Source organism: Lissotriton vulgaris, chromosome 8 (genome assembly GCF_964263255.1).
Source record: "Lissotriton vulgaris chromosome 8, aLisVul1.2, whole genome shotgun sequence".
NCBI lineage: Eukaryota > Metazoa > Chordata > Amphibia > Caudata > Salamandridae > Lissotriton > Lissotriton vulgaris.
In genome coordinates, this window is record NC_141696.1 from 488,086,224 (window position 1) to 488,103,839 (window position 17,616).

Genomic DNA, 17,616 nt, shown 5'->3' on the forward strand with positions numbered 1-17,616 from the left:
AATGGTCCGTTTTCAAATGTTTTATTTTTGAACGTCAGTTCACATTTGTAGGTGGATCATCAGTGTAGAGCTAAAATTAGCATGTTTAAAATGATTTTCATGCTTCCAGGGGCCCAAAACACAAGATTTAAGGAATGGTTAAAAGTGCATAAAAATGGCCAATTTACTCACTCTGAGTACTCAAAAAGGGTTTCTTCAACCCGGAAGTTAATTAAATACCATTTGGAGGCATTTAATGTTCAAGCAAAAACGGCTGATTTTCGACAAAAGAGATAACACCCCCCCCCATTACGTCATGCTTCAGAAATGTGGAAAATGGTCAATTTTCAAATGTTTTATTTTTGAACGTCAGTTCACATTTGTAGGTGAATCATCAGTGTTAAAGCTAAAATTAGCATGTTTAAAGTGATTTTCGTGCTTCCAGGGGCCCTAAACACAAGATTTATGGAATGGTTAAAAGTGCATGAAAATGGCCAATTTACTCACTCTGAGTTCTCAAAAAGGGGTTCTTCACCCCGGGAAGTTAATTAAATGCCATTTGGAGGCATTTAATGTTCAAGCAAAAACGGCTGATTTTCTACAAAAGAGATAACACCCCCCCATTACGTCATGCTTCAGAAATGTGGAAAATGGTCCGTTTTCAAAGGTTTTATTTTTGAACGTCAGTTCACATTTGTAGGTGGATCATCAGTGTTAGAGCTAAAATTAGCATGTTTAAAGTGATTTTCATGCTTCCAGGGGCTCGGGAAGTGAATTAAATACCATTTGGAGGCATTTAATGTTCAAGCAAAAACAGTTGATTTTTGACAAAAGAGATAACACCCCCCCATTACGTCATGCTTCAGAAATGTGGAAAATGGTCAGTTTTCAAATGTTTTAATTTTGAACGTCAGTTCACATTTGTAGGTGGATCATCAGTGTTAGAGGTAAAATTAGCATGTTTAAAGTGATTTTCATGCTTCCAGGGGCTCAGGAAGTGAAATAAATACCATTTAGAGGCATTTAATGTTCAAGCAAAAACAGTTGATTTTTGACAAAAGAGATAACACCCCCCATTACGTCATGCTTCATAAATGTGGAAAATGGTCCATTTTCAAATGTTTTATTTTTGAACGTCAGTTCACATTTGTAGGTGGATCATCAGTGTTAGAGCTAAAATTAGCATGTTTGATGTGATTTTCATGCTTCCAGGGGCCCTAAACACAAGATTTATGGAATGGTTAAAAGTGCATGAAAATGGCCAATTTACTCACTCTGAGTTCTCAAAAAGGGGTTCTTCACCCCGGGAAGTTAATTAAATGCCATTTGGAGGCATTTAATGTTCAAGCAAAAACGGCTGATTTTCGACAAAAGAGATAACACCCCCCCATTACGTCATGCTTCAGAAATGTGGAAAATGGTCCGTTTTCAAAGGTTTTATTTTTGAACGTCAGTTCACATTTGTAGGTGGATCATCAGTGTTAGAGCTAAAATTAGCATGTTTAAAGTGATTTTCATGCTTCCAGGGGCTCGGGAAGTGAATTAAATACCATTTGGAGGCATTTAATGTTCAAGCAAAAACAGTTGATTTTTGACAAAAGAGATAACACCCCCCATTACGTCATGCTTCAGAAATGTGGAAAATGGTCAGTTTTCAAATGTTTTAATTTTGAACGTCAGTTCACATTTGTAGGTGGATCATCAGTGTTAGAGGTAAAATTAGCATGTTTAAAGTGATTTTCATGCTTCCAGGGGCTCAGGAAGTGAATTAAATACCATTTAGAGGCATTTAATGTTCAAGCAAAAACAGTTGATTTTTGACAAAAGAGATAACACCCCCCATTACGTCATGCTTCAGAAATGTGGAAAATGGTCCATTTTCAAATGTTTTATTTTTGAACGTCAGTTCACATTTGTAGGTGGATCATCAGTGTAAGAGCTAAAATTAGCATGTTTAAAGTGATTTTCATGCTTCCAGGGGCTCGGGAAGTGAATTAAATACCATTTGGAGGCATTCATTGTTCAAGCAAAAACAGTTGATTTTTGACAAAAGAGATAACACCCCCCAATTACGTCATGCTTCAGAAATGTGGAAAATGGTCCGTTTTCATATGTTTTATTTTTGAACGTCAGTTCACATTTGTAGGTGGATCATCAGTGTAGAGCTAAAATTAGCATGTTTAAAGTGATTTTCATGCTTCCAGGGGCTCGGGAAGTGAATTAAATACTATTTAGAGGCATTTAATGTTCAAGCAAAAACAGTTGATTTTTGACAAAAGAGATAACACCCCCCCCATTACGTCATGCTTCAGAAATGTGGAAAATGGTCCGTTTTCAAATGTTTTATTTTTGAACGTCAGTTCACATTTGTAGGTGGATCATCAGTGTAGAGCTAAAATTAGCATGTTTAAAATGATGTTCATGCTTCCAGGGGCCCAAAACACAAGATTTAAGGAATGGTTAAAAGTGCATGAAAATGGCCAATTTACTCACTCTGAGTTCTCAAAAAGGGTTTCTTCACCCCGGGAACTTAATTAAATACCATTTGGAGGCATTTAATGTTCAAGCAAAAACGGCTGATTTTTGACAAAAGAGATAACACCCCCCCATTACGTCATGCTTCAGAAATGTGGAAAATGGTCCATTTTCAAATGTTTTATTTTTGAACGTCAGCTCACATTTGTAGGTGAATCATCAGTGTTAGAGCTAAAATTAGCATGTTTAAAATGATGTTCATGCTTCCAGGGGCCCAAAACACAAGATTTAAGGAATGGTTAAAAGTGCATGAAAATGGCCAATTTACTCACTCTGAGTTCTCAAAAAGGGTTTCTTCACCCCGGGAACTTAATTAAATACCATTTGGAGGCATTTAATGTTCAAGCAAAAACGGCTGATTTTCGACAAAAGAGATAACACCCCCCATTACGTCATGCTTCAGAAATGTGGAAAATGGTCTGTTTTCAAAGGTTTTATTTTTGAACGTCAGTTCACATTTGTAGGTGGATCATCAGTGTTAGAGCTAAAATTAGCATGTTTAAAGTGATTTTCATGCTTCCAGGGGCTCGGGAAGTGAATTAAATACAATTTAGAGGCATTTAATGTTCAAGCAAAAACAGTTGATTTTTGACAAAAGAGATAACACCCCCCATTACGTCATGCTTTAGAAATGTGGAAAATGGTCCGTTTTCAAATGTTTTATTTTTGAACGTCAGTTCACATTTGTAGGTGAATCATCAGTGTTAGAGCTAAAATTAGCATGTTTAAAGTGATTTTCGTGCTTCCAGGGTCCCTAAACACAAGATTTATGGAATGGTTAAAAGTGCATGAAAATGGCGAATTTACTCACTCTGAGTTCTCAAAAAGGGGTTCTTCACCCCTGGAAGTTAATTAAATACTATTTGGAGGCATTTAATATTCAAGCAAAAACGGCTGATTTTCGACAAAAGAGATAAAACCCCCCTATTACGTCAAGCTTCAGAAATGTGGAAAATGGTCCGTTTTCAAAGGTTTTATTTTTGAACGTCAGTTCACATTTGTAGGTGGATCATCAGTGTTAGAGCTAAAATTAGCATGTTTAAAGTGATTTTCATGCTTCCAGGGGCTCGGAAATGAATTAAATACCATTTAGAGGCATTTAATGTTCAAGCAAAAACAGTTGATTTTTGACAAAAGAGATAACACCCCCCCATTACGTCATGCTTCAGAAATGTGGAAAATGGTCCATTTTCAAATGTTTTATTTTTGAACGTCAGTTCACATTTGTAGGTGGATCATCAGTGTAAGAGCTAAAATTAGCATGTTTAAAGTGATTTTCATGCTTCCAGGGGCTCGGGAAGTGAATTAAATACCATTTGGAGGCATTTATTGTTCAAGCAAAAACAGTTGATTTTTGACAAAAGAGATAAACCCCCCATTACGTCATGCTTCAGAAATGTGGAAAATGGTCCGTTTTCAAATGTTTTATTTTTGAACGTCAGTTCACATTTGTAGGTGGATCATCAGTGTAGAGCTAAAATTAGCATGTTTAAAATGATTTTCATGCTTCCAGGGGCCCAAAACACAAGATTTAAGGAATGGTTAAAAGTGCATGAAAATGGCCAATTTACTCACTCTGAGTTCTCAAAAAGGGTTTCTTCAACCCGGAAGTTAATTAAATACCATTTGGAGGCATTTAATGTTCCAGCAAAAACGGCTGATTTTCGACAAAAGAGATAACACCCCCCCCATTACGTCATGCTTCAGAAATGTGGAAAATGGTCAATTTTCAAATGTTTTATTTTTGAACGTCAGTTCACATTTGTAGGTGAATCATCAGTGTTAGAGCTAAAATTAGCATGTTTAAAGTGATTTTCGTGCTTCCAGGGGCCCTAAACACAAGATTTATGGAATGGTTAAAATTGCATGAAAATGGCCAATTTACTCACTCTGAGTTCTCAAAAAGGGGTTCTTCACCACGGGAAGTTAATTAAATGCCATTTGGAGGCATTTAATGTTCAAGCAAAAACGGCTGATTATCGACAAAAGAGATAACACCCCCCATTACGTCATGCTTCAGAAATGTGGAAAATGGTCTGTTTTCAAAGGTTTTATTTTTGAACGTCAGTTCACATTTGTAGGTGGATCATCAGTGTTCGAGCTAAAATTAGCATGTTTAAAGTGATTTTCATGCTTCCAGGGGCTCGGGAAGTGAATTAAATACCATTTGGAGGCATTTAATGTTCAAGCAAAAACAGTTGATTTTTGACAAAAGAGATAACACCCCCCCATTACGTCATGCTTCAGAAATGTGGAAAATGGTCAGTTTTCAAATGTTTTAATTTTGAACGTCAGTTCACATTTGTAGGTGGATCATCAGTGTTAGAGGTAAAATTAGCATGTTTAAAGTGATTTTCATGCTTCCAGGGGCTCAGGAAGTGAATTAAATACCATTTAGAGGCATTTAATGTTCAAGCAAAAACAGTTGATTTTTGACAAAAGAGATAACACCCCCCATTACGTCATGCTTCAGAAATGTGGAAAATGGTCCATTTTCAAATGTTTTATTTTTGAACGTCAGTTCACATTTGTAGGTGGATCATCAGTGTAAGAGCTAAAATTAGCATGTTTAAAGTGATTTTCATGCTTCCAGGGGCTCGGGAAGTGAATTAAATACCATTTGGAGGCATTTATTGTTCAAGCAAAAACAGTTGATTTTTGACAAAAGAGATAACACCCCCCAATTACGTCATGCTTCAGAAATGTGGAAAATGGTCCGTTTTCAAATGTTTTAATTTTGAACGTCAGTTCACATTTGTAGGTGGATCATCAGTGTTAGAGCTAAAATTAGCATGTTTAAAGTGATTTTCATGCTTCCAGGGGCTCGGGAAGTGAATTAAATACTATTTAGAGGCATTTAATGTTCAAGCAAAAACAGTTGATTTTTGACAAAAGAGATAACACCCCCCATTACGTCATGCTTCAGAAATGTGGAAAATGGTCTGTTTTCAAATGTTTTATTTTTGAACGTCAGTTCACATTTGTAGGTGGATCATCAGTGTAGAGCTAAAATTAGCATGTTTAAAATGATTTTCATGCTTCTAGGGGCCCAAAACACAAGATTTAAGGAATGGTTAAAAGTGCATGAAAATGGCCAGTTTACTCACTCTGAGTTCTCAAAAAGGGTTTCTTCAACCCGGAAGTTAATTAAATACCATTTGGAGGCATTTAATGTTCAAGCAAAAACGGCTGATTTTCGACAAAAGAGATAACACCCCCCCCATTACGTCATGCTTCAGAAATGTGGAAAATGGTCCATTTTCAAATGTTTTATTTTTGAACGTCAGTTCACATTTGTAGGTGAATCATCAGTGTTAGAGCTAAAATTAGCATGTTTAAAGTGATTTTCGTGCTTCCAGGGGCCCTAAACACAAGATTTATGGAATGGTTAAAAGTGCATGAAAATGGCCAATTTACTCACTCTGAGTTCTCAAAAAGGGGTTCTTCACCCCGGGAAGTTCATTAAATGCCATTTGGAGGCATTTAATGTTCAAGCAAAAACGGCTGATTTTCGACAAAAGAGATAACACCCCCCCATTACGTCATGCTTCAGAAATGTGGAAAATGGTCCGTTTTCAAAGGTTTTATTTTTGAACGTCAGTTCACATTTGTAGGTGATCATCAGTGTTAGAGCTAAAATTAGCATGTTTAAAGTGATTTTCATGCTTCCAGGGACTCAGGAAGTGAATTAAATACCATTTAGAGGCATTTAATGTTCAAGCAAAAACTGTTGATTTTTGACAAAAGAGATAACACCCCCCATTACGTCATGCTTCAGAAATGTGGAAAATGGTCCGTTTTCAAATGTTTTATTTTTGAACGTCAGTTCACATTTGTAGGTGGATCATCAGTGTTAGAGCTAAAATTAGCATGTTTGATGTGATTTTCATGCTTCCAGGGGCCCTAAACACAAGATTTATGGAATGGTTAAAAGTGCATGAAAATGGCCAATTTACTCACTCTGAGTTCTGAAAAAGGGTTTCTTCACCCCGGGAAGTTAATTAAATACCTTTTGGAGGCATTTAATGTTCAAGCAAAAACGGCTGATTTTTGACAAAAGAGATAACACCCCCCCATTACGTCATGCTTCAGAAATGTGGAAAATGGTCCGTTTTCAAATGTTTTATTTTTGAACGTCAGTTCACATTTGTAGGTGGATCATCGGTGTAGAGCTAAAATTAGCATGTTTAAAATGATGTTCATGCTTCCAGGGGCCCAAAACACAAGATTTAAGGAATGGTTAAAAGTGCATGAAAATGGCCAATTTACTCACTCTGAGTTCTCAAAAAGGGTTTCTTCACCCCGGGAAGTTAATTTAATACCATTTGGAGGTATTTAATGTTCAAGCAAAAACGGCTGATTTTCGACAAAAGAGATAACACCCCCCCCCATTACGTCATGCTTCAGAAATGTGGAAAATGGTCTGTTTTCAAATGTTTTATTTTTGAACGTCAGTTCACATTTGTAGGTGAATCATCAGTGTTAGAGCTAAAATTAGCATGTTTAAAGTGATTTTCGTGCTTCCAGGGGCCCTAAACACAAGATTTATGGAATGGTTAAAAGTGCATGAAAATGGCCAATTTACTCACTCTGAGTTCTCAAAAAGGGGTTCTTCACCCCGGGAAGTTAATTAAATACCATTTGGAGGCATTTAATTTTCAAGCAAAAACGGCTGATTTTCGACAAAAGAGATAACACCCCCCCATTACGTCATGTTTCAGAAATGTGGAAAATGGTCTGTTTTCAAAGGTTTTATTTTTGAACGTCAGTTCACATTTGTAGGTGGATCATCAGTGTTAGAGCTAACATTAGCATGTTTAAAGTGATTTTCATGCTTCCAGGGGCTCGGAAGTGAATTAAATACCATTTAGAGGCATTTAATGTTCAAGCAAAAACAGTTGATTTTTGACAAAAGAGATAACACCCCCCATTACGTCATGCTTCAGAAATGTGGAAAATGGTCCGTTTTCATATGTTTTATTTTTGAACGTCAGTTCACATTTGTAGGTGGATCATCAGTGTAGAGCTAAAATTAGCATGTTTAAAGTGATTTTCATGCTTCCAGGGGCTCGGGAAGTGAATTAAATACTATTTAGAGGCATTTAATGTTCAAGCAAAAACAGTTGATTTTTGACAAAAGAGATAACACCCCCCCATTACGTCATGCTTCAGAAATGTGGAAAATGGTCCGTTTTCAAATGTTTTATTTTTGAACGTCAGTTCAACGTCAGTTCACATTTGTAGGTGGATCATCAGTGTAGAGCTAAAATTAGCATGTTTAAAATGATGTTCATGCTTCCAGGGGCCCAAAACACAAGATTTAAGGAATGGTTAAAAGTGCATGAAAATGGCCAATTTACTCACTCTGAGTTCTCAAAAAGGGTTTCTTCACCCCGGGAACTTAATTAAATACCATTTGGAGGCATTTAATGTTCAAGCAAAAACGGCTGATTTTTGACAAAAGAGATAACACCCCCCCATTACGTCATGCTTCAGAAATGTGGAAAATGGTCCATTTTCAAATGTTTTATTTTTGAACGTCAGTTCACATTTGTAGGTGAATCATCAGTGTTAGAGCTAAAATTAGCATGTTTAAAATGATGTTCATGCTTCCAGGGGCCCAAAACACAAGATTTAAGGAATGGTTAAAAGTGCATGAAAATGGCCAATTTACTCACTCTGAGTTCTCAAAAAGGGGTTCTTCACCCCGGGAAGTTAATTAAATACCATTTGGAGGCATTTAATTTTCAAGCAAAAACGGCTGATTTTCGACAAAAGAGATAACACCCCCCCATTACGTCATGTTTCAGAAATGTGGAAAATGGTCTGTTTTCAAAGGTTTTATTTTTGAACGTCAGTTCACATTTGTAGGTGGATCATCAGTGTTAGAGCTAACATTAGCATGTTTAAAGTGATTTTCATGCTTCCAGGGGCTCGGAAGTGAATTAAATACCATTTAGAGGCATTTAATGTTCAAGCAAAAACAGTTGATTTTTGACAAAAGAGATAACACCCCCCATTACGTCATGCTTCAGAAATGTGGAAAATGGTCCGTTTTCATATGTTTTATTTTTGAACGTCAGTTCACATTTGTAGGTGGATCATCAGTGTAGAGCTAAAATTAGCATGTTTAAAGTGATTTTCATGCTTCCAGGGGCTCGGGAAGTGAATTAAATACTATTTAGAGGCATTTAATGTTCAAGCAAAAACAGTTGATTTTTGACAAAAGAGATAACACCCCCCCATTACGTCATGCTTCAGAAATGTGGAAAATGGTCCGTTTTCAAATGTTTTATTTTTGAACGTCAGTTCAACGTCAGTTCACATTTGTAGGTGGATCATCAGTGTAGAGCTAAAATTAGCATGTTTAAAATGATGTTCATGCTTCCAGGGGCCCAAAACACAAGATTTAAGGAATGGTTAAAAGTGCATGAAAATGGCCAATTTACTCACTCTGAGTTCTCAAAAAGGGTTTCTTCACCCCGGGAACTTAATTAAATACCATTTGGAGGCATTTAATGTTCAAGCAAAAACGGCTGATTTTTGACAAAAGAGATAACACCCCCCCATTACGTCATGCTTCAGAAATGTGGAAAATGGTCCATTTTCAAATGTTTTATTTTTGAACGTCAGCTCACATTTGTAGGTGAATCATCAGTGTTAGAGCTAAAATTAGCATGTTTAAAATGATGTTCATGCTTCCAGGGGCCCAAAACACAAGATTTAAGGAATGGTTAAAAGTGCATGAAAATGGCCAATTTACTCACTCTGAGTTCTCAAAAAGGGTTTCTTCACCCCGGGAACTTAATTAAATACCATTTGGAGGCATTTAATGTTCAAGCAAAAACGGCTGATTTTCGACAAAAGAGATAACACCCCCCCATTACGTCATGCTTCAGAAATGTGGAAAATGGTCTGTTTTCAAAGGTTGTATTTTTGAACGTCAGTTCACATTTGTAGGTGGATCATCAGTGTTAGAGCTAAAATTAGCATGTTTAAAGTGATTTTCATGCTTCCAGGGGCTCGGGAAGTGAATTAAATACCATTTAGAGGCATTTAATGTTCAAGCAAAAACAGTTGATTTTTGACAAAAGAGATAACACCCCCCATTACGTCATGCTTTAGAAATGTGGAAAATGGTCCGTTTTCAAATGTTTTATTTTTGAACGTCAGTTCACATTTGTAGGTGGATCATCAGTGTTAGAGCTAAAATTAGCATGTTTAATGTGATTTTCATGCTTCCAGGGGCCCTAAACACAAGATTTATGGAATGGTTAAAAGTGCATAAAAAGGGCCAATTTACTCACTCTGAGTTCTCAAAAAGGGTTTCTTCACCCCGGGAAGTTAATTAAATACCTTTTGGAGGCATTTAATGTTCAAGCAAAAACGGCTGATTTTCGACAAAAGAGATAACACCCCCCCATTACGTCATGCTTCAGAAATGTGGAAAATGGTCCATTTTCAAATGTTTTATTTTTGAACGTCAGTTCACATTTGTAGGTGGATCATCAGTGTTAGAGCTAAAATTAGCATGTTTAAAGTGATTTTCATGCTTCCAGGGGCTCGGGAAGTGAATTAAATACCATTTGGAGGCATTTAATGTTCAAGCAAAAATGGCTGATTTTCGACAAAATAGATAACACCCCCCCCATTACGTCATGCTTCAGAAATGTGGAAAATGGTTCATTTTCAAATGTTTTATTTTTGAACGTCAGTTCACATTTGTAGGTGAATCATCAGTGTTAGAGCTAAAATTAGCATGTTTAAAGTGATTTTCGTGCTTCCAGGGGCCCTAAACACAAGATTTATGGAATGGTTAAAAGTGCATGAAAATGGCCAATTTACTCACTCTGAGTTCTCAAAAAGGGGTTCTTCACCCCGGGAAGTTAATTAAATACCATTTGGAGGCATTTAATGTTCAAGCAAAAACGGCTGATTTTCGACAAAAGAGATAACACCCCCCCATTACGTCATGCTTCAGAAATGTGGAAAATGGTCCGTTTTCAAAGGTTTTATTTTTGAACGTCAGTTCACATTTGTAGGTGGATCATCAGTGTTAGAGCTAAAATTAGCATGTTTAAAGTGATTTTCATGCTTCCAGGGGCTCGGGAATTGAATTAAATACCATTTAGAGGCATTTAATGTTCAAGCAAAAACAGTTGATTTTTGACAAAAGAGATAACACCCCCCATTACGTCATGCTTCAGAAATGTGGAAAATGGTCCGTTTTCAAATGTTTTAATTTTGAATGTCAGTTCACATTTGTAGGTGGATCATCAGTGTTAGAGCTAAAATTAGCATGTTTAATGTGATTTTCATGCTTCCAGGGGCCCTAAACACAAGATTTATGGAATGGTTAAAAGTGCATGAAAATGGCCAATTTACTCACTCTGAGTTCTCAAAAAGGGTTTCTTCACCCCGGGAAGTTAATTAAATACCTTTTGGAGGCATTTAATGTTCAAGCAAAAACGGCTGATTTTCGACAAAAGAGATAACACCCCCCCATTACGTCATGCTTCAGAAATGTGGAAAATGGTCTGTTTTCAAAGGTTTTATTTTTGAACGTCAGTTCACATTTGTAGGTGGATCATCAGTGTTAGAGCTAAAATTAGCATGTTTAAAGTGATTTTCATGCTTCCAGGGGCTCGGGAATTGAATTAAATACCATTTAGAGGCATTTAATGTTCAAGCAAAAACAGTTGATTTTTGACAAAAGAGATAACACCCCCCATTACGTCATGCTTCAGAAATGTGGAAAATGGTCCGTTTTCAAATGTTTTAATTTTGAATGTCAGTTCACATTTGTAGGTGGATCATCAGTGTTAGAGCTAAAATTAGCATGTTTAATGTGATTTTCATGCTTCCAGGGGCCCTAAACACAAGATTTATGGAATGGTTAAAAGTGCATGAAAATGGCGAATTTACTCACTCTGAGTTCTCAAAAAGGGGTTCTTCACCCCTGGAAGTTAATTAAATACCATTTGGAGGCATTTAATGTTCAAGCAAAAACGGCTGATTTTCGACAAAAGAGATAACACCCCCCCCCCCATTACGTCATGCTTCAGAAATGTGGAAAATGGTCAATTTTCAAATGTTTTATTTTTGAACGTCAGTTCACATTTGTAGGTGAATCATCAGTGTTAGAGCTAAAATTAGCATGTTTAAAGTGATTTTCGTGCTTCCAGGGGCCCTAAACACAAGATTTATGGAATGGTTAAAAGTGCATGAAAATGGCCAATTTACTCACTCTGAGTTCTCAAAAAGGGGTTCTTCACCCCGGGAAGTTAATTAAATACCTTTTGGAGGCATTTAATGTTCAAGCAAAAACGGCTGATTTTCGACAAAAGAGATAACACCCCCCCATTACGTCATGCTTCAGAAATGTGGAAAATGGTCCATTTTCAAATGTTTTATTTTTGAACGTCAGTTCACATTTGTAGGTGGATCATCCGTGTTAGAGCTAAAATTAGCATGTATAAAGTGATTTTCATGCTTCCAGGGGCTCGGGAAGTGAATTAAATACCATTTGGAGGCATTTAATGTTCAAGCAAAAACAGTTGATTTTTGACAAAAGAGATAACACCCCCCCATTACGTCATGCTTCAGAAATGTGGAAAATGGTCTGTTTTCAAATGTTTTATTTTTGAACGTCAGTTCACATTTGTAGGTGGATCATCAGTGTAGAGCTAAAATTAGCATGTTTAAAATGATGTTCATGCTTCCAGGGGCCCAAAACACAAGATTTAAGGAATGGTTAAAAGTGCATGAAAATGGCCAATTTACTCACTCTGAGTTCTCAAAAAGGGTTTCTTCACCCCGGGAAGTTAATTAAATACCATTTGGAGGTATTTAATGTTCAAGCAAAAACGGCTGATTTTCGACAAAAGAGATAACACCCCCCCATTACGTCATGCTTCAGAAATGTGGAAAATGGTCCATTTTCAAATGTTTTATTTTTGAACGTCAGTTCACATTTGTAGGTGAATCATCAGTGTTAGAGCTAAAATTAGCATGTTTAAAGTGATTTTCGTGCTTCCAGGGGCCCTAAACACAAGATTTATGGAATGGTTAAAAGTGCATGAAAATGGCCAATTTACTCACTCTGAGTTCTCAAAAAGGGGTTCTTCACCCCGGGAAGTTAATTAAATACCATTTGGAGGCATTTAATGTTCAAGCAAAAACGGCTGATTTTCGACAAAAGAGATAACACCCCCCCATTACGTCATGCTTCAGAAATGTGGAAAATGGTCTGTTTTCAAAGGTTTTATTTTTGAACGTCAGTTCACATTTGTAGGTGGATCATCAGTGTTAGAGCTAAAATTAGCATGTTTAAAGTGATTTTCATGCTTCCAGGGGCTCGGAAGTGAATTAAATACCATTTAGAGGCATTTAATGTTCAAGCAAAAACAGTTGATTTTTGACAAAAGAGATAACACCCCCCATTACGTCATGCTTCAGAAATGTGGAAAAGTGTCCGTTTTCATATGTTTTATTTTTTAACGTCAGTTCACATTTGTAGGTGGATCATCAGTGTAGAGCTAAAATTAGCATGTTTAAAGTGATTTTCATGCTTCCAGGGGCTCGGGAAGTGAATTAAATACTATTTAGAGGCATTTATTGTTCAAGCAAAAACAGTTGATTTTTGACAAAAGAGATAACACCCCCCCATTACGTCATGCTTCAGAAATGTGGAAAATGGTCTGTTTTCAAATGTTTTATTTTTGAACGTCAGTTCACATATATAGGTGGATCATCAGTGTAGAGCTAAAATTAGCATGTTTAAAATGATGTTCATGCTTCCAGGGGCCCAAAACACAAGATTTAAGGAATGGTTAAAAGTGCATGAAAATGGCCAATTTACTCACTCTGAGTTCTCAAAAAGGGTTTCTTCACCCCAGGAAGTTAATTAAATACCATTTGGAGGCATTTAATGTTCAAGCAAAAACGGCTGATTTTTGACAAAAGAGATAACACCCCCCCATTACGTCATGCTTCAGAAATGTGGAAAATGGTCCATTTTCAAATGTTTTATTTTTGAACGTCAGTTCACATTTGTAGGTGAATCATCAGTGTTAGAGCTAAAATTAGCATGTTTAAAGTGATTTTCGTGCTTCCAGGGGCCCTAAACACAAGATTTATGGAATGGTTAAAAGTGCATGAAAATGGCCAATTTACTCACTCTGAGTTCTCAAAAAGGGGTTCTTCACCCCGGGAAGTTAATTAAATACCATTTGGAGGCATTTAATGTTCAAGCAAAAACGGCTGATTTTCGACAAAAGAGATAACACCCCCCCATTACGTCATGCTTCAGAAATGTGGAAAATGGTCTGTTTTCAAAGGTTTTATTTTTGAACGTCAGTTCACATTTGTAGGTGGATCATCAGTGTTAGAGCTAAAATTAGCATGTTTAAAGTGATTTTCATGCTTCCAGGGGCTCGGGAAGTGAATTAAATACCATTTAGAGGCATTTAATGTTCAAGCAAAAACAGTTGATTTTTGACAAAAGAGATAACACCCCCCATTACATCATGCTTTAGAAATGTGGAAAATGGTCCGTTTTCAAATGTTTTATTTTTGAACGTCAGTTCACATTTGTAGGTGGATCATCAGTGTTAGAGCTAAAATTAGCATGTTTAATGTGATTTTCATGCTTCCAGGGGCCCTAAACACAAGATTTATGGAATGGTTAAAAGTGCATAAAAAGGGCCAATTTACTCACTCTGAGTTCTCAAAAAGGGTTTCTTCACCCCGGGAAGTTAATTAAATACCTTTTGGAGGCATTTAATGTTCAAGCAAAAACGGCTGATTTTCGACAAAAGAGATAACACCCCCCCATTACGTCATGCTTCAGAAATGTGGAAAATGGTCCATTTTCAAATGTTTTATTTTTGAACGTCAGTTCACATTTGTAGGTGGATCATCAGTGTTAGAGCTAAAATTAGCATGTTTAAAGTGATTTTCATGCTACCAGGGGCTCGGGAAGTGAATTAAATACCATTTGGAGGCATTTAATGTTCAAGCAAAAACAGTTGATTTTTGATAAAAGAGATAACACCCCCCCCATTACATCATGCTTCAGAAATTTGGAAAATGGTCCATTTTCAAATGTTTTATTTTTGAACGTCAGTTCACATTTGTAGGTGAATCATCAGTGTTAGAGCCGAAATTAGCATGTTTAAAGTGATTTTCGTGCTTCCAGGGGCCCTAAACACAAGATTTATGGAATGGTTAAAAGTGCATGAAAATGGCCAATTTACTCACTCTGAGTTCTCAAAAAGGGGTTCTTCCCCGGGAAGTTAATTAAATACCATTTGGAGGCATTTAATGTTCAAGCAAAAACGGCTGATTTTCGACAAAAGAGATAACACCCCCCCATTACGTCATGCTTCAGAAATGTGGAAAATGGTCTGTTTTCAAAGGTTTTATTTTTGAACGTCAGTTCACATTTGTAGGTGGATCATCAGTGTTAGAGCTAAAATTAGCATGTTTAAAGTGATTTTCATGCTTCCAGGGGCTCGGAAGTGAATTAAATACTATTTAGAGGCATTTAATGTTCAAGCAAAAACAGTTGATTTTTGACAAAAGAGATAACACCTCCCATTACGTCATGCTTCAGAAATGTGGAAAATGGTCCGTTTTCATATGTTTTATTTTTGAACGTCAGTTCACATTTGTAGGTGGATCATCAGTGTAGAGCTAAAATTAGCATGTTTAAAGTGATTTTCATGCTTCCAGGGGCTCGGGAAGTGAATTAAATACTATTTAGAGGCATTTATTGTTCAAGCAAAAACAGTTGATTTTTGACAAAAGAGATAACACCCCCCCCATTACGTCATGCTTCAGAAATGTGGAAAATGGTCTGTTTTCAAATGTTTTATTTTTGAACGTCAGTTCACATTTGTAGGTGGATCATCAGTGTAGAGCTAAAATTAGCATGTTTAAAATGATGTTCATGCTTCCAGGGGCCCAAAACACAAGATTTATGGAATGGTTAAAAGTGCATGAAAATGGCCAATTTACTCACTCTGAGTTCTCAAAAAGGGGTTCTTCACCCCGGGAAGTTAATTAAATACCATTTGGAGGCATTTAATGTTCAAGCAAAAACGGCTGATTTTTGACAAAAGAGATAACACCCCCCCATTACGTCATGCTTCAGAAATGTGGAAAATGGTCCATTTTCAAATGTTTTATTTTTGAACGTCAGTTCACATTTGTAGGTGAATCATCAGTGTTAGAGCTAAAATTAGCATGTTTAAAGTGATTTTCGTGCTTCCAGGGGCCCTAAACACAAGATTTATGGAATGGTTAAAAGTGCATGAAAATGGCCAATTTACTCACTCTGAGTTCTCAAAAAGGGGTTCTTCACCCCGGGAAGTTAATTAAATACCATTTGGAGGCATTTAATGTTCAAGCAAAAACTGCTGATTTTCGACAAAAGAGATAACACCCCCCCCATTACGTCATGCTTCAGAAATGTGGAAAATGGTCTGTTTTCAAAGGTTTTATTTTTGAACGTCAGTTCACATTTGTAGGTGGATCATCAGTGTTAGAGCTAAAATTAGCATGTTTAAAGTGATTTTCATGCTTCCAGGGGCTCGGGAAGTGAATTAAATACCATTTAGAGGCATTTAATGTTCAAGCAAAAACAGTTGATTTTTGACAAAAGAGATAACACCCCCCATTACATCATGCTTTAGAAATGTGGAAAATGGTCCGTTTTCAAATGTTTTATTTTTGAACGTCAGTTCACATTTGTAGGTGGATCATCAGTGTTAGAGCTAAAATTAGCATGTTTAATGTGATTTTCATGCTTCCAGGGGCCCTAAACACAAGATTCATGGAATGGTGAAAAGTGCATAAAAAGGGCCAATTTACTCACTCTGAGTTCTCAAAAAGGGTTTCTTCACCCCGGGAAGTTAATTAAATACCTTTTGGAGGCATTTAATGTTCAAGCAAAAACGGCTGATTTTCGACAAAAGAGATAACACCCCCCCATTACGTCATGCTTCAGAAATGTGGAAAATGGTCCATTTTCAAATGTTTTATTTTTGAACGTCAGTTCACATTTGTAGGTGGATCATCAGTGTTAGAGCTAAAATTAGCATGTTTAAAGTGATTTTCATGCTTCCAGGGGCTCGGGAAGTGAATTAAATACCATTTGGAGGCATTTAATGTTCAAGCAAAAACAGTTGATTTTTGACAAAAGAGATAACACCCCCCCATTACGTCATGCTTCAGAAATGTGGAAAATGGTCAGTTTTCAAATGTTTTAATTTTGAACGTCAGTTCACATTTGTAGGTGGATCATCAGTGTTAGAGCTAAAATTAGCATGTTTAAAGTGATTTTCATGCTTCCAGGGGCTCGGGAAGTGAATTAAATACGATTTAGAGGCATTTAATGTTCAAGCAAAAACAGTTGATTTTTGACAAAAGAGATAACACCCCCCATTACGTCATGCTTCAGAAATGTGGAAAATGGTCCGTTTTCAAATGTTTTATTTTTGAACGTCAGTTCACATTTGTAGGTGGATCATCAGTGTTAGAGCTAACATTAGCATGTTTAAAGTGATTTTCGTGCTTCCAGGGGCCCTAAACACAAGATTTATGGAATGGGTAAAAGTGCATGAAAATGGCCAATTTACTCACTCAGAGTTCTCAAAAAGGGGTTCTTCACCCCGGGAAGTTAATTAAATACCATTTGGAGGCATTTAATGTTCAAGCAAAAACGGCTGATTTTCGGCAAAAGAGATAACACCCCCCCCATTACGTCATGCTTCAGAAATGTGGAAAATGGTCCATTTTCAAATGTTTTATTTTTGAACGTCAGTTCACATTTGTAGGTGAATCATCAGTGTTAGAGCTAAAATTAGCATGTTTAAAGTGATTTTCGTGCTTCCAGGGGCCCTAAACACAAGATTTATGGAATGGTTAAAAGTGCATAAAAAGGGCCAATTTACTCACTCTGAGTTCTCAAAAAGGGTTTCTTCACCCCGGGAAGTTAATTAAATACCTTTTTGAGGCATTTAATGTTCAAGCAAAAACGGCTGATTTTCGACAAGAGAGATAACACCCCCCCATTACGTCATCCTTCAGAAATGTGGA